The 17,713-nt window shown below is 40.3% G+C and overlaps 1 non-coding gene across 1 annotated transcript; it reads left to right on the plus strand.

The window, feature by feature from the left end:
- Nucleotides 1-3,248: 3,248 nt before the first annotated feature.
- On the plus strand, nucleotides 3,249-3,320 carry TRNAW-CCA (transfer RNA tryptophan (anticodon CCA)). Its single transcript has one exon. It is a non-coding gene; the product is annotated as a tRNA-Trp (tRNA).
- Nucleotides 3,321-17,713: the final 14,393 nt, after the last annotated feature.

Genomic DNA, 17,713 nt, shown 5'->3' on the forward strand with positions numbered 1-17,713 from the left:
TCTGACGGCAGTTCTGGAAGCGGCTGCGGCTCCTGGGTAGGCTGAGGGATCGGTTGGGAAGCAACCGGTCGCACGGGCGACGATCTCGCCGACGAGGTGGCCGAGGAGGCGGTGGTCTGTTTTCGGGAAGAAGAAGAAGACGAGGATGGAGGCGGCATCGTCTTCTTCTTCTTGGCCGGTGGTTGAGCTGTCTTCGACACCGACTTGCCCGGAGTGGGTGGGACGGAGGAGGAAGAGGAAGCGCGCCGAGACTCCTCCTGAGACCGGCGAAAGGCAATGCGAACCGCCGTGGAAGATGGCGGGGTCGCTGATGTCGACCTCGTGGACCTGATCGATCTCACTGACGCCACAGAGCTGGCCGAAGAGTGCCGGATGCGTACAGTCTCGGTCGTGACTGTGCATGGAGCCTTCTGCTTTGTAGGCTTTGCAGCCTTAGAAGCTGTCGACACCGAGGCCTTGGAGGCTGTCGACATAGTTGCTCTCGCCTCTTTTGCGCAGCCTTCTTCGCCCTGGTCTGGCGGGGCTCGGCGTCCGCCGAGGGATCGACAGATTTTGATGTCGATGCTACCTTCGACCTCGAGGCCGAAGTCGAAGTTGAAGGCCTGGATACCGCGGCTGACGTCGACGCCGATGTCGATGTTGAAGGTGCCGGAGCCAACGTCTGCTGGTAGAGCAGGTATCGAAGCCGATGGACCCGATTCTTTCGGGACTGTGTCGTCAAAGATTGACAATGACGACACGAAGAAGTGATATGTGCCTCGCCGAGACACAAAAGACAAAGAGCGTGCTTGTCCGAATCAGGAATCTTCTTCGGGCAATTCGCGCATCTTTTAAAGCGAGTTGTTGACATAATATAGTCAAACAACTCGAAGAAATCTGAGAATCTCTATCCAACAAAGTTCCGAAGCGAGTCGTGCGGCGGAAAAACAGGAATTGGATCGGTGTGCGCGGGGCGCCCTTTTATCCCCTGCCGGGGCTGAGAGGGGGTACCACCAAAACTTGAAAGTTTTAAAAATGTAGAAGTTTCCGTTGGAGCTCGCGCAGGCGCAGTCTCTCCACAAGTGTGCATTCGCAGAGACCACGAAGAAAAATCTGGGTTATATGGCTGTTTGGAAGGGCCCTTTCAGACAGGCCCTATATCCCAGGATCTGATCCTAGGTTATCTGTTTATCCCAGATTATCTGGCAGTGCAGATTCATATAATCCAGTTTAAAGCAGAAAACCTGGGATCAGATCCTGAGATATAGGGCGTCTGGAAGGGCCCACAGTCTCCTTGTGGAGACAAAAAGTGGTGTATAAATAAACCTAATATTAAATTGTAGAACAGAAATCTGTTCCTGGTTTGAAAGTATTATTTTCTGTTTAATTGTGCGGCCCTAACTTTGAAAGTAGTAGTTCTCATCCAGAAACTGTGTGGCTGCCACAAACTATTGGCCAAAAAGTTTGGCCAATAGGCTGATCAGTAAACATATTAATGGGTTCCTGCTGTTATAGTAAGCCTGTTACCCATGCTACGACATGCTTGAAGTCAAATTTTCATTTATTTGTAATTAGAAATAAATGTTTCACAATATATAAAACAAATGTTTCACAATATTCCTGTGTAAACTATAGTCCGGCCCTCCAACAGTCTGAGGGACAGTGAACTGGCCCCCCGTTCAAAAAGTTTGAGGACCCCTGGGCTAGAGTGAGATTCCTCATGACTTGAATCCTCCCATGTCCTGCCTCCAGATGCTAAGGAAACCCTATGGCTCTGTAGAGTACAAGCGTTCATTGAGAAGACCCTCAGCTAACCCAGCCAATTACACTTTTCTTCCATCTTTTATGGCCTTCTAGCATACTGCTCTTGAATTATTTCTGTTGTGGTTCAAGCTAACCATTCTAGCTGGCTCTGTGGCACAATGGCAGCACACTTGACTCCAGATCAGAAGGTTGTGTGTTCAAGTCACACCAGAGTCAAGCTTCTGTTGTTTTGTTTTGTCTTTTGTTCCTTTTGCCAGTTGAGATGTAGCAAACAGAGGTGATCATGTAGCCTTAGATCAGTTTCAAAAACAATAGTTCAGGGCTCCAGCTAGGCACAAGTCAGGGTTATAGGGTGCAACACCACTAGAGAATCAATGCAACTTGATATCACTTTAACTGTCAGGGCTCAATGCTATGCTATAGTTCTTTTTGCTGAGTGTATGTGGCTTACCAAACAATGAATCCCAAAGTTTCCATAAAGTGTTCTCAAACTGCCTTAATTCTACAGTGGAGATGCACTCGTAGTCTTTTGATTTTGGATCATACATATTTGTGTCAGGCTCTTAAAAACACCCAAAATCTAGTATGTATGTAAAAGGATGATGGATCTGTCTATTCTGCTTTATCCCACATAAATGATGACGATGTTGTTGATCCCAAACATTTTTATATTTTTATGTGGATGCAAATTTCATGTTCAAGAACTAATCCTAGAATTTCACATAATTCCCATTAAGCCTTAACCAAATGAAATGCTTTACTATTTCCACCTTGTGAGTGAATATAGCCACCTTTAGTATGGGTATCACCGTGTTTTGCCTGAAGTTTAAGCAGGAAATTGGTGGGTATTCTAATTTAGTACAACATAGCTGAATATTCAAGGAATACAGGACATTAAAAGTTAAAAACATTCAAAGCTCCCTAGTAAGGTGTGCAAATTGTTATTGTATTGTCGAAGGCTTTCATGGCTGAAAACACTAGGTTGTTGTAGGTTTTTCGGGCTGTATGGCCATGTTCTAGAAGCATTTTCTCCTGATGTTTTGCCTGCATCTATGCCAGGTATCCTCAGAGGTCTTCAAAATAATCCAGTGACAGTTTATTAAATTTCTTGCCACAACTGGAGCCAAGCAGCAATGACATCAGACAAAGTACAAGACCAATCAGGGAGCAGATCCAAGCCAGCCAGATTTTGGACCAACCAGAATTCAGTGAGGTAATCTTGAATAGCTGTCAAAGTGCTATAAATATTTCTGCATGTTCGCATCGAAGATGGCAGTTCTTTGGAGCACTGACGCCACTGACATCCTCTTTGACCAAGGTGAATAAATGCCTCTCATTTTGCTCCCAAACCACCTGTGTCTCATGCAGCCTTCTGAAGGCTTGACATTTTGGGCCCTAAGCCCACAGTATTAGCAAGGCTGAAATCATAAAACAGTCTTTTGTCATTTTTGGTCATGTAATTAACAGTGGCATTTCTATTGTGGTTCCAGCATGCAATAAAAGCAGGCCCTGTGGCACAATGGTAGCGCGTCTGACTCCAGATCAGAAGGTTTTGTGTTCAAATCACACCAGGGTCAATTTTCTGTTATTTTCTTTTGCTTTGCTCCCAATAACAGTTAAAATGTAGCAAAGAGAGATTTCCATGCAGCCTCAGCTGAGTTTCAAAAATAGTAGTCCAGAACTCTAACTAGGCATAGGTCAGAGCTTCAGTTTTCTTATATAGGATCAGACAATTCATGCTTGGGTCCTTTTCAAACACACAAAAGCCTAGCTTCTCTGGGGATTGATATATATCTCAGATTCACTTTGTCCCACATATAGTAATTTTACAGTCAGTTCTCCCATTTGTTGGGGTAAAGGGCAAAAGACTCACATAAAAGTGAAAAATTTTTTTTAAAAAATGACCTTTTTTACCTAAAAGAACTTATCTATAGAATTCTCAAGGTGGTTGTTTATCCTTGCCTAAAACCCTGATTCTGACCAGATGCCAACCAGGACTTCCAGACAATGTCAAGGGATTTAATGTGGTGTAAAGGACTTTAAGATCATCTGGAGAGGACCATCATCACAAGTACGGTTGGCGCTAATGAGAGACAGGGCCTTCTCTGTGGTGGCCCCTCGGCTATGGAACGCTCTTCCTAGGGAGATTAGATTGGCTTCTTCACTCCTATCATTCCGGAAGAATCTTAAGTCATGTCTATTTGAGCAAGCATTTGAAAATACGGAGTAACAGATATAATAATTGAATAACTATATGGCGGAACTGGACATTGTTTTAATGATTATCGATTGAAGTATGTTTCATTATAATGTTTGATTTTATTGTTGCTGATGCTTTTTATATTATATGTTGTAATTGTGTCCTTGGTGGCATTGAATTCTTGCCTTGTAAACCGCCTCGAGTCACCGGAAGGCTGAGAGGGGTGGTATAGAAATGTAATAAATAAATAAATAAATAAAGCCAGTTAAAACAGTTTAAACTTCCATTAAGTCAGGGGAATGCTCCAGAGATTCAGCAGAAGTCTGGAACAGCTCTGCACTTTGGAGTTAGTGTGGACCAGGTCTAATCCAAACCAGTTTGCTTTCCACATAAACTGGTGCTGCTTTCCCCTTTTCCCTGCACTCCATGTCACAAGGAATAAGAGATGGATTGGGAATGTGTTGCCTTCCCATTGGCACAAAAGATGGCATCTTGCTGTCTTGACCATTACTGGGCATCTTTGCTGACAAAGATTATTGTGTGGCTAAGATAAAAAAGGGAGATTGTGGTCTTCCAACAATGGTGATGGGGACATACAAGGTAAGTGACCATCCAGTGGAGCTGAACAAGTTCCAGGACTTCTGGATAGTCTAAAATCTTCCCTTCTGCTGCTGCAGAATTGAGACAGATAGTGTAGCCATCTCATGATCTAATTCAGGAGACTGTTAGTCCAGATCATCTTTAGGAATGCTACACATATCTGAAAATGTAATAAATCTACACAAATTTGCTTTATAGACCTTCAGATGTCTTTCTTTTAAAAAAAAAATGGGACTCAAGCTCCAGCGCCACAACAAGGTGATGATCCTTTGCTGGAGGGAACTAGTAAACTCAAATATAAAAGCCAGATCTTAAGATTGCAGCCAAGATGGGCCATTTGCATCACATGAGACATAATGTGTATCATGTGTCAGGTATGAGCCTCTTAATGGTGGAATCAGGAAACATAACACAACTCATGTGATAAGAATCTCTGCAAATGACTTGCAAGATTTACATTCTGTTTGGTGTCTTATTTCCCATATGTTCAAGTTTACAGTATAACATCTAAAAACATAAATTAAAACATTTGGTATGGATCTTAGATGCATATAAACCAGAGGTAGGAATTGTGTGGCCTACAATATGTTGTTGGTTCAAAATGCCCAGCTTTCCTTGCTGTGGAAAGAGAAGACTGTGCACTAACAAATTATCTTTTTGCCTTCAAATGCCCTATAATAGTCAAAGGGCCATTTTCACCATGTTGTTGGACCATCATGGGCAATTTTAGCCCTGGGAAAGCCTTTAAAAAAACAGGAAATAATGAAAGTTAACTCTCTATTCATTTCTTATTCTTAAAAAGTTCTTTCTTGAGGCTAAATTGGCACACAGTGCACTCAAACATGGCTGAAATCCCCCTTTACTCTGTAGAAGCCACATGGAGGCAAAATGTTGTTTTTTTTAAGTAATTGCAAACATTTTTTGACCCTTGGATGACCTAAAGAGGCTTCATATATGGTGGAAATGTCCTCCACACTTCCTAGTCTGGCTTTGAGGACATTTTGACCCTTTACTTGATTGTTCTGTTATTTAGCATAGCTCTGCTATAGTTTGCTTTTACATCTTTGCCTTACAGACTTCAACTTAAATATTTTTAAATCAATCAGTTTCACAGTTACAATCCTGAAGCCTCAGAAAACACATTCACCTGTCCAGTGATCAACTCATTTTAGGCTCCCAATTACTTAACTGAGAGTGGTTTAAGGATTGCAATCCAGAGCTGGTGTGAGTATAGACAAACTAGAAAGATCTGTCACACTCACCATTGATTATATTAGCCAGGGATGCTATAAAATTCAATTTAACAACTTCCGTAGGTCCATATTTTGGGCACAATGAGAAAAGGAGGACTTCACTTTATGTAGTAAAAGCTTGGGAATCAAAAACGCTCCTGGTGATGTTATACTACACCTTCTAGAAATCCTAGATGGCATAACCAATGTTGAAGGAAGCTAGGGCTTAATGTTCAGTATATGGAGGGATGCACATTTCTTATCCTAGTTGTTTAGTTTACTTACAGTAAGAAGAAACTTGTTAACTCCCCCCTCCCCTCGTTTTACTGTACTAATCTGCTCAAGTGATGCAGTGATGGAAAAGCTTGGAAACTGAAGCATGTTTCATGCCACTTTGTCAATTATTTTTAACCAGCTGCATTGAAAGGAAACCTCTTTTCCTCAGTCAGTCCAGTGCAGGCAGGTAGACAGAACTCATTACTGTGCAAATCAGCCTGCCAGCTGATTTGTGCTTCTCCATGCTTGGAGGTTACTACTGCTGACACTGGTTAAATTGATGGTTAAAGAGGGATCAGTGAGGGAGATGTGTAATCTGAAAATGCTCACATGGACAATGCAATGCCTGTTCTGAACGCTTCAGAGTTTACTAATTCTAAATAAAGGCCTTCAGGGCTCAAAAATAACTTTTAGATTCATGTGACAAAAGAAATTCTCACCTTATACAGAAAGAAATAATGTATATATATATATATATATATATATATATATATATATATATATATTTAAAAATAAAGCATTTAAAATATTAAATGTAGAAGCAATTAATGTTCCTCAAAGTTTAAAAGCAGTTCTTTAATTAACTATTAGATTTTGCTCCACATCTTTGGGTGAACTTTTCTCATGGAAAGCAGAAGTGCCTTCATTATTTTTGTTGTTATGTGTCTCCAAGTCAACTCCAATTTATAGATTCTGTCTTAGGGTTTTCTTTGTGACATTTATTTGGGGAAATGTTGCCATTTTCTTACTCATTAAGGCCACCCAGTGGGTTTCCATGGCTCATCAAGGACTAACACCTTTGCCTTCCATAGTTCTAGTCCAACACTCAGACCATTGCGCCACACTGGCTCACATAACTTGTTCATACAAGTTACAAAATAGGACATCCCAACTTTGTATTGAAGCACTCATTAGAATTGGATGACATAGACTGCTTCCACAAAGCCATTCAGTCTGGAGCTGAATGAGAATTTAAGTTCAGAGTGCCAACATAGGTATCCAGGAACTGGCTGAAAGATCAATAAGGGTCCACAAGCTCCGCCAGAATCGTGATTTTTGTGAGTTTTTTTTATCACACCCTTTCTGGCTGGATGTGAGTTGGAGCTCACATTGGGGAAACATTTTCTGGACACTCCAACCTCAAGCCAGCTTCAAGATGAATTTTACTGTTATCTAAAATATCCTCAGAATATCTTTCACCGTGCTTTCACTGTTTGAGAATGTGATGCAAATTAGTGACCTGATTCCATCCACCTTTGAGAAGGCCCACTGAAATCAATAAAGGTGCTTCTTAATTATTGAATCTAAGGGTGTTTCTACATAGATGATATAATGCAATTTGAAGCTGGGTCAAGATTGGAGTGTCTACAAAATGTTCAGCACACATTAAGCCAGAAACAATGTGCTTTTAAAATCTCACCAGAAACTCCAGAATAAGTCAAATAATGTACTGCAATCACTCAAAGTATATCCCATGCAGGGTCTGAATACAATCAGGATACCCCTAGCACTGACACACTCTAAAAAACCCTAAACATAGCTCACCGGAATGTAAACAGTGACTCCCCTGGAAGAGAAAATCAAATTCCCATGGGAATGCTTGCTTTCCACCCCTTTATTCTCATGTCCGGTGCACTGCCACAATCCATTGCTGATCCCAAATGGATATGCACATCAGTGTAACTCAGTGGACTGGGTGAGAAAAAAAATCCTAGTTTTTGTTCTGGTCTATGTTCAGTGGATACTGTGTCCACAATCCCAGCCTCGAATTGGTTCCGATGGTATTTGAATAGGCTTTACACAGCTAAACCAGTTTGTTTTAATCCTCCAAACTGCATTGTACTGTCTGTGTAGAAGCAGCCTCAATGTAGACCTGTGTAATGCAGTTCCTGTACATTTATTATTGGTTTTGTTTTGGACTCATATTAGCACACCATAAATAGAGAGTTAAAACAGATTTGTGAGTGCTTGAGCAGAAAATTAGATATATGATCCAGATTTTAAATATACTGGGCAGCTTTCACAAATCTTGTGCTTCCTTTGAAAAGTCTTTCTATGAGATGTCACAATCCAATGACCCATTGTGATTTGATTGCCAGCTGGACTTTGATTGATCCTTTGCTATAGGATTAGAGCTCCATCAATCTGGTCCGAGGTTATGTCCTCATCTTTTTCTCCAGAGGACCATGGAGTAGCTTGCTTTTAGCCATGTAGCTCTAGAAGCTCAGGTTTGTTTTTAGAAGATATTCAAAGATGGAATGATAGAAAACAATCATTGGAAAAAATTGTCCTTGTACAACTTATTAAAAAGTATAAAATTTTACCTGTATTCTGATTAAAATGACAAATATAAGATTAAGGAGGCCCAGGTTCAAATCTCTATTCACTCGCTAGGTTGATTGTGTTAATTACTGCCTTCCAGCCCAACATGCCCTTCATGGTTTTTGTGAAAGTAAAAATAGGATAATAAGGTTGGGTAAGTAATGAACTGCATATTCTGTTTTATTTTTAGATTGTGCATGTGAATATACATATGACACATTATTTCAATTGACTGTAACATAAAAACTTTAGAAAAATATTCAGTGAAAGAATGTACATTTATTATTAAAAGAAATTTCTGGTGCATTCTAATGATACCAGAAAAAGATGGAGGATAGGGTCAGCAGGTTAAGAAAATTTATATAGTGGAAGGAAATCAGAAAGATTGGCGTAATACTTTTCAAATGAACAATAGTTTTTACTTCAACACATTTTACATAGGAGATTACAAAATCAATCACACCTCAATGGTCCAATATTAAGTAAGTTTGGCTGTCAAACATCAAACACTATCAAATAATTTCATATGACAAATGTCAGGTGTCTACTGTCAAATATCAAAAGGTGCTAAACTTCACATGTCAAACCTTGTATATTTCACCTTGCAAATACTTGACTTGGATATCAAATAAGGCTATTACTGTTAATGTTTATAAGCTATAATTCAAAAAGAAAGACAGAAGAGACAGGCAGAAGAGACAACTGTGTTTCATTATGACTCAATACTATATTCACACCTATATTATTTACTTACTTACTTTATTGGCATCCCCAGTGAAGTAATGGGTTAAACCCTTATGCCAGCTGGACTGCTAACTGAAAGATCAGCAGTTCAAATCTGGGGAACGGGGTGAGCTCCCATCTGTCAGCTTTAGCTTCTCATGTGGGAACATGAGAAAAGCCTCGTGCAGGATGGTAAAAAATCCAGGCATCCCCTGGGCAATGTCTTTGCAGATGACCAATTCTCACACCAGAAGCAACTTGCAGTTTCTCAAGTCACTCCTGACATGACTTTTTTTAAAAAAAAATCCTTTATTTATATTCTACCTTTCTCCCTGTGGGGATTCAAGGCAGCTAACAATCACACAATCTGATTCCAGTTTAAAACAAAGCAAATACAAAAATTAGGGGGGAAAAACCCAAATAAATGGGTTAATTTTAATAAAGTTAAAATAAAGTTTAAATATAATACATACAATTAGCATTATGCTTAAAACTTTTAATCCTCCCTCCCAGGAAGCCTCTGTGCATCATTTTCTGCTTCTTGGCCGGGAGTTGAACTGGATGGCCCATGAGGTCTCTTCCAACTCTATGATTCTATGATTCTATATCCCCACATATTCTGAAACATTCAGTCAGCACTGAAGGCTGTGTGCTATTATATCTGAAGCAAAATTCTGAAAGTCCCTAGTGCAGTGTTTCTCAACCTGCGGGTCAGGACCCCTGGGGGGGGGGGGAATCTTGAAGGGATGTCAGAAGGTTTGCCAAAGACCATAAGAAAACACAGTATTTTCTGTTAGTCATGGGGGTTCTGTGTGGATAGTTTGGCCCAATTCTATCGTTGGTGGAGTTCAGAATGCTCTGATTGTAGGTGAACTATAAGTCCCAGCAACTACAACTCCCAAATGTCAAGGTCTATTTCCTCCAAACTCCACCAGTGTTCACATCTGGGCATATTGAGCATTTGTTTCAAGTTTGGTCCAGATCCATCATTGTTTGAGTCCATAGTGCTCTCTGGGTGTAGGTGAACTACAATTCAAGGTCAATGCCCACATTTGGGCATACTGAGTATTTGTGCCAAATTTGGCCCAGTGAATGAAATACATCCTATATATCATATATTTACATTACAATTCATAGCAAAATTACAGTTACGAAGTAGCAACAAAAATAATTTTATAATTGGGGGTCACCACATTAAGAACTGTAGTATGAGGTCGCAGCATTAGGAAAGTCAAGAACCACTGCCCTAGTGAGACTAAAGCCTCTTCCACAGAGCTGTATAAAATCCACATTGAACTGGGTTATATGGCAGTGTGGAATAAGATAATCCAGTTCAAATCAGATATTGTGGATTATCTGCCTTGATATTCTGGATTATATAGCTGTGTGGAGGGGCCCCTAAATGCCCAACACTGTCTTCTCTTTAGTTTGACACAGAAATGAATTAGAATACAAGAAGAAATGCGTACTGCAGATAATCTACTGTCACACACGTGTACCCTTCCTGTGCTCCACTCTTGAACACACATCAGTATCACTGAATGAGAGTTCTGTGTTTATTTTATACAGGCAGCAGTTTTAAAGAGATCTATTCCTCTATTTTTTCCATCTCACTGGCCTCTAATTAGTTTTGCTTTCTTGGCGATTTAACAAACCAGTGCCCTACTTTTAACCTAGGCTGTTAATGATGAGACATGTACAAACCATTGTTGTTATACCTCTGAATATACTGATGTTCAAATCTGTAGTGAGAGTCAGCAAAGGGGGTTAGCTGAAAAGGAATAAAAGGAACACATTCTCTTTTACTTTTTTATTACTTTTTAAAGGAAGCATTAATTTCACTGGGCCAAATAAGAAACAATCTATTTATAGGACTTAATTTTTCCTATTTCCTTTTGTTTCCAGTCTTTACTTTTTTATTATCCCATTAGTTTGCAATTGTTATTGTTTTTAGAGTCTGCACGACCCAAAATAATATTGATTTAAGCACATATAAAGAAGACACTCAGGCCCCTTCCACATAGCTGTATAAAATCCACATTGAACTGGGATATATGGCAGTGTGGCCTAAGATAAACCAGTTCAAAGCAGATATTGTGGATTATTTGCCTTAATATTCTGGGTTATATGGCTGTGTGCCCTCTGTTAACCAGAATTCAAGCAAATGGAACTCTCAAACAACTGGCAAAAGGTCTAAGAAACAATATTTTATATAAAAGTAAAATACATGTATAATATGGTTAAACTGTATTACATCATCTTTGTCTCGCTTTGCTTTTAATTATTGTATTCCAATATCAATTTCAAGTCAGTATCAAGTTTATGGTATGGAGCCTCCGGTGGCGCAGTGGATTAAAGCACTGAGCTGCTGAGCTTGTTGATCGAAAGGTCGCAGGTTCGATTCCGGGGAGCGGCCTGAGCTTCCGCTGTCAGCCCTAGCTTCTGCCAACCTAGCAGTTCGAAAACATGCAAATGTGAGTAGATCAATAGGTACCGCTCTGGCGGGAAGGTAACGGCACTCCATGCAGTCATGCTGGCCACATGACCTTGGAGGTGTCTACGGACAATGCTGGCTCTTCGGCTTAGAAATGAAGATGAGCACCACACCCCAGAGTCAGACATGACTCGACTTAATGTCAGGGGACTACCTTTACCTTTACTATGGTAGAGTATAGGCCGAATAGTATTAGTTAGGCCTATTTTTAATAGTAAGTCTAAAGCAACTGGAAACTACATTTATCCAGCATTTACCAACCCCAAAGGGTGCCTATTAACTCAGGCTGGATCTACATTGCCATATAACCCAAATTATCAAATCAGATAATTCAGGGCCCTTCCACACAGTCCTATATCCCAGGATATCAAGGCGGAAAATCCTACAATATCTGCTTTGAACTGTGTGGAAGGGTCCTCAGATTCTCTACATTGTCATATAATCCAGATTATTAAATCGGATAATCCACATGATCTGCTTTAAACTGAATCATATGTGTCTACACTGCCATTTAATCCAGTTCAAAGCAGATAATCTGAATTTTACATGGCAGTGTAGAACGGCCCCCATCGAATCAATTGCTGAATGATTGTTGTTCATTCGTTCAGTTGTTTCCGACTCTTCGTGACCTCATGGACCAGCTCACGCCAGAGCTCCCTGTCAGCTGTCACCTCCCTCAGTTCCTTCAGAGTCAAGCCGGTCACTTCAAGGATGCCATCCATCCATCTTGCCCTTGGTCGGCCCCTCTTCCTTTTTCCTTCCTTTTTCCCCAGCATCATTGTCTTCTCTAAGCTTTCCTGTCTCCTCATGATGTGGCCAAAGTACTTCAACTTCGTCTATAATATCTTTCCCTCCAATGAGCAGTCAGGCTTTATTTCCTGAAGTATGGACTGGTTGAATCTTCTTGCAGTCCAAGGCACTCTCAGAACTTTCCTCCAGTACCACAGTTCAAAAGTATCTATTTTCCTTCGCTCAGCCTTTCCTATGGTCCAGTTCTCACTATGGGGAATACCACTGCTTTAACTATGTGGATCTTCATTGCCAGTGTGATGTTTCTACTCTTCACTATTTTATCGAGATTGGACATTGCTCTCCTCCCAAGAGGTAAGCGTCTCCTGATTTCCTGGCTGCAGTCTGCATCTGCAGTAATCTTTGCACCTAGAAATACAACATCTGTCACGGCCTCCACGTTTTCTCCCTCTATTTCGCAGTTGTCAATCATAATCTTGGTTTTTTTGATGTTTAACTGCAACCCAGCTTTTGCGTTTTCTTCTTTCACCTTGATTAGAAGGCTCCTCAGCTCCTCCTCACTTTCGGCCATCAAAGTGGTATCATCTGTATATCTAAGGTTGTTAATGTTTCTTCCAGCAATTTTCACTCCAGCCTTGCATTCGTCAAGCCCTGCACATCACATGATGTGTTCTGCATACAAGTTGAATAGGTTGGGTGAGAGTATACAACCCTGCCGTGCGCCTTTCCCAATCTTGAACCAGTCTGTTGTTCCATGGTCAGTTCTTACGGTTGCTACTTCGTCCTTATACAGATGCTTCAGGAGAGAGACAAGGTGATTTGGTATGCCCATCCCACCAAGAACTTGCCACAATTTATTATGATCCACACAGTCAAAGGCTTTAGAATAGTCAATAAAACAGAAGTAGATGTTTTTTCTGAAACTCCCTGCCTTTCTCCATTATCCGGCGGATATTAGCAATTTGGCCTCTTGTTCCTCTGCCTTTTCTAAACCCAGCTTGTACATCTGGCAACTCTCACTCCATGTATTGCTGGCGTCTTCCTTGCAGGATCTTAAGCATTACCTTACTGGCATGAGAAATAAGGGCCACTGTATGAAAGTTTGAGCAGTCTTTAGCATTTCCCTTTTTTGGTATGGGGATATAAGTTGATTTTTTCCAGTCTGATGGCCATTCTTGTGTTTTCTATATTTGCTGGCATATGGCATGCATCACCTTGATAGCATCATCTTTCAAGATTTTAAACAGTTCACCTGGGATCCCGTTTTCTCCTGCTGCCTTGTTGTTAGCAATGCTTCTTAAGGCCCATTCAACCTCACTCCTCAGGATGTCTGGTTCTAATTCACTCACCACACTGTCAAAACTATCCTTGACATTATTATCCTTCCTATACAGATCTTCTGTATAGTCTCGCCACTTTCTCTTGATCTCTTCAGCTTCTGTTAGGTTCCTGCCATCTTTGTTTCTTATCATGCCTATTTTTGCCTGAAATTAACCTCCAATGTTTCTAATTTTTTGGAAGAGGTCTCTGGTCCTTCCTATTCTGTTGTCTTCTTCCACTTCCATGCATTGCTTGTTTAAAAATAGTTCCTTATTTCTTCTGGCTAACCTCTGGAATTGCACGTGTAATTGGGCATATCTCCTCCTATCACTGTTTACTTTTGTTTTCCTCCTTTCTTGGGCTACTTCCAGTGTCTCAGCACACAACAATTTTGCCTTCTTGGTTTTCTTTTTCTTTGGGATGTACTTTGTTGCCGCCTCCTGAACAATGTCGCAGACTTCTGTCCATAGTTCTTCTGGGACTCTATTTACTAAATCTAGTCCTTTAAATCTGTTCTTCACTTCCATTGCATATCCGCTAGGAATGTCAGTGAGATCATATCTAACTGGTCTCTGTGTTTTCCCTGATCTCTTTAGTCTTATTCTAAATTGAGCAATAAGAAGTTCGTGATCTGAACTACAGTCAGCCCCAGGCCTTGTTTTCACTGACTGGATGGATGTTCGCCACCTTTGACTGCAAAGGATGTAGTCAATCTGATTTCGGTGTTGACCATCTGGTGAAGTCCATGTATAAAGTCGTCTTTTAGGTTGTTGGAAAAGAGTGTTTGTTATACACAGTGAGTTTTCCTGGCAAAATTCTCTATCAGCCTGCATCCCACTTCATTTTGCTGTCCCAGACCATGCTTGCCTGTGATCCCAGTTGTCATTTGACTTCCCATTTGACTTGCTGAATGATACAGTACAGAAATCCTACAGATACAGTTAGCACTAGCAACTGGGTTTATTCCATTGTGTACATACAATGAGAAAATCAGGATTGAGCAACATGAATCTCTGCATGCCTGATCAGAAATAAGTCCCACTGAGTGCAATTGGACTTACTCCCAAGAAAGCATGCTAGAAAATCAACAAAATTCATCAGAGAAGCAAGGTTTTGGTTTTTTAAGAAACATTGTCCTAAGCCATGAATAGTGAAGGATTTTTATATCCAGTGTCAGTTGAATATAAATTTCTTTTCCATTTCAAATTCATGTGACAAATGCCCTATTTCAGAGTTTACAAAAAATAAGTTTTAGCTTTTAAGCAGAGAAATGTGAGGAGAGAATACTTCTGAAACATGGCCATACCGGCCAGAAAACTCACAGCAACCCAGTGATTCTGGCCATGAAAGCCTTTGACAACACAGAGGGGAAAGAACCAATGACTCAGCCTGTAGCTGTGGGATCCAGTGAAAATACACCACTGCATCCTAACCATAATTTTCAATCAATTTGCTATTTTGCAGCAAGTACAAAATAAATAGTTTATACTATATAAATATACTTCTATTGCAACTATATGAACAATAATATGCCTCAGATTAATATGCAAATAGACTTTTTCATGTTTAAAAATGACCTTAAAATAAACTTTGCACCATGATTATCAGTAAATTTGTAGACACATCAAATTAAAAGGAAGTTAAAACTGAAAAGCAATGAATCTTAAAATTAGCATCTGAGGACAATTTTAATTGGACAAAATACTGTTGATTTCAAAATAAAAACACACAAATTACAAGTTATCTAAATATGAAATTTTGAATATCTTTTATCTCAGTGATAAAAAATATTGGTAATTTCAAAAATCATTGTCTCTTTAAAGGTGATCAATCCAGATGTTCATTATTTCATGCTGACACAGGAGGTGATGAAATAAACCAGGTTCGACTGTCTGGAAGAGAAGCCATTCATCTGCCAGCTCTGCTTTGTTACTGTGGTTTCAAGCTGTGTCAAGTGATTATAGAGTAGACTCCTCTCAGTCTGTGAACCTTATGATTAACATAATAAATTGCCTTCCTGTCTTGCTTTTCAGAGTATTTCTAAGGTACATCTGCTGAAAAAAAAATTTGCAGTGAGTGAGGGATATTTTTTTAGAGATTGTGGAAATTCAAATATTTGTATTTGCAAAAACAAGGAGAAGGAGGAAGTTGAGGAAAGGAGGTGGGGAAAGAAGAAGAGGAAGAAGAGGTGAAAGCAACCTTGTAATAATGTATTGTCGAAGGCTTTCATGGCTGGAATCACTCAGTTCTTGTGGGTTTTTTCGGGTTATATGGCCATGTTCTAGAGGCATTTCTCCTGACGTTTCGCCTGCCATAGATGCAGGCGAAACGTCAGGAGAAATGCCTCTAGAACATGGCCATATAGCCCAAAAAAACCCACAAGAACTGAACCTTGTAATATCCATTCCCATTTTATACAAGCAAAGTGATTATCACCTATATTCCCAAGGCTTCCATATCCTTATGAAGTAACGCTTAGACACAAAGGGAAAGGAAATATTTTTGGTATCTAAAGTTATCATGCCAAATGTGCAACAAGACATTTGGCCCATATTTCAGTGTTCTGAAAAAAAATTGAACTGATGATGCAATATTTAAAATTAACATTAGAAAAAGTTGACCATTTCCACTACCTTTACAGCCACCTCCACAAAAGTCAGCATTGACACGGAAATACAACATCACCTGAACTCTGCAAGTGCAGGATTTTTCTGAATGAAGCAGAAAGTGTTTGAGGACCGGGGCATCTGTTGGGAGACCAAGGTGCTTGATTATAAAGCTACTGTCCTCCCAACCCTGCTATACATCTGCAAAACGTGGACTGTCTACAGACATCACACTCAACTCCTGGAACAATTCCATCAGCGTTGCATCTGAAAAATCCTGCAAATCTCTTGGGAAGACAGCTGGACAAATGTCAACGTGCTGGAAGAAGCAAACACCATCAGCAATGAAGCGATGCTCCTATTCCATCAACTCCACCAGACTGGCTATGTTGTCCGAATGCCTGATCACCATTTCCCAAAGCAGTTACTATACTCCCAAATCAACAATGGGAAATGTAATGTCGATGGACAGGAAAAGAGGTTTAAAGATGGGCTTAAAGCCGGCCGTAAAACTGTGGCATAGACATTGACTGGGAAGCCCTGGCCCTTGAGCACTCTAACTGGAGGTCAGCTGTGACCAGCAGCGCTGCAGAATTCAAAGTGGCACAAATCATAGAATCATAGAATCAAAGAGTTAGAAGAGACCTCATGGGCCATCCAGTCCAACCCCCTGCCAAGAAGCAGGAATATTGCATTCAAATCACCCCTGACAGATGGCCATCCAGCCTTTGTTTAAAAGCTTCCAAAGAAGGAGCCTCCACCACACTCCGGGGCAGAGAGTTCCACTGCTGAACGGCTCTCACAGTCAGGTGAGATGGAGGGTGAAAGGGAGAAACATGCCAAGAGGAAGGTGCATCAAGTCAACCCAACTGGGACCACCTTCCATCTGGAAACCGATGTCCTCACTGTAGGAGAACATATGGATCAAGAATATAGTTCTACAGTCACCTACAGACCCATCGACAAGACACTACACGTGGAGGACCATCATCTTCGGGCTACAAGGGATCTCCTAACAACAACAAACAACAACATTAAAAATGTTAAAACCTAATCAGGTTTTATAATTCAGCAGTGTAACAAAGGCTAAACATCCCGAATGTTATTTTGTGTCAATCTCATTTTGACTGGAAATCTGTGAAATTATTTGTTACATTTTAGTGTTTTATTTTCCATAAACCCAAAAGAATATACTAAAATGATTTTTTTTGTCTTTCTTCATAATCAAAGATAATTTCTCATCTTTCCTGTTCAAATATAACATGAACCAATGGATTCAAATTACAAGAAAAGAAATTCCATCTAAACACTTCATCTAGGGAAATGCAACACTTCATCTGGGCAAAGGCAAGAAAAATCAAGTATTTTCATGTTACATTTTGTTTTTCTCTGTCTAAAAAGGAAATGGAGAATTTACTAACCCCATCACACATGCTCACCTTCTCTC

Source organism: Anolis sagrei, chromosome 5 (assembly GCF_037176765.1).
Source record: "Anolis sagrei isolate rAnoSag1 chromosome 5, rAnoSag1.mat, whole genome shotgun sequence".
NCBI classification, from domain to species: Eukaryota; Metazoa; Chordata; class Lepidosauria; order Squamata; family Dactyloidae; genus Anolis; species Anolis sagrei.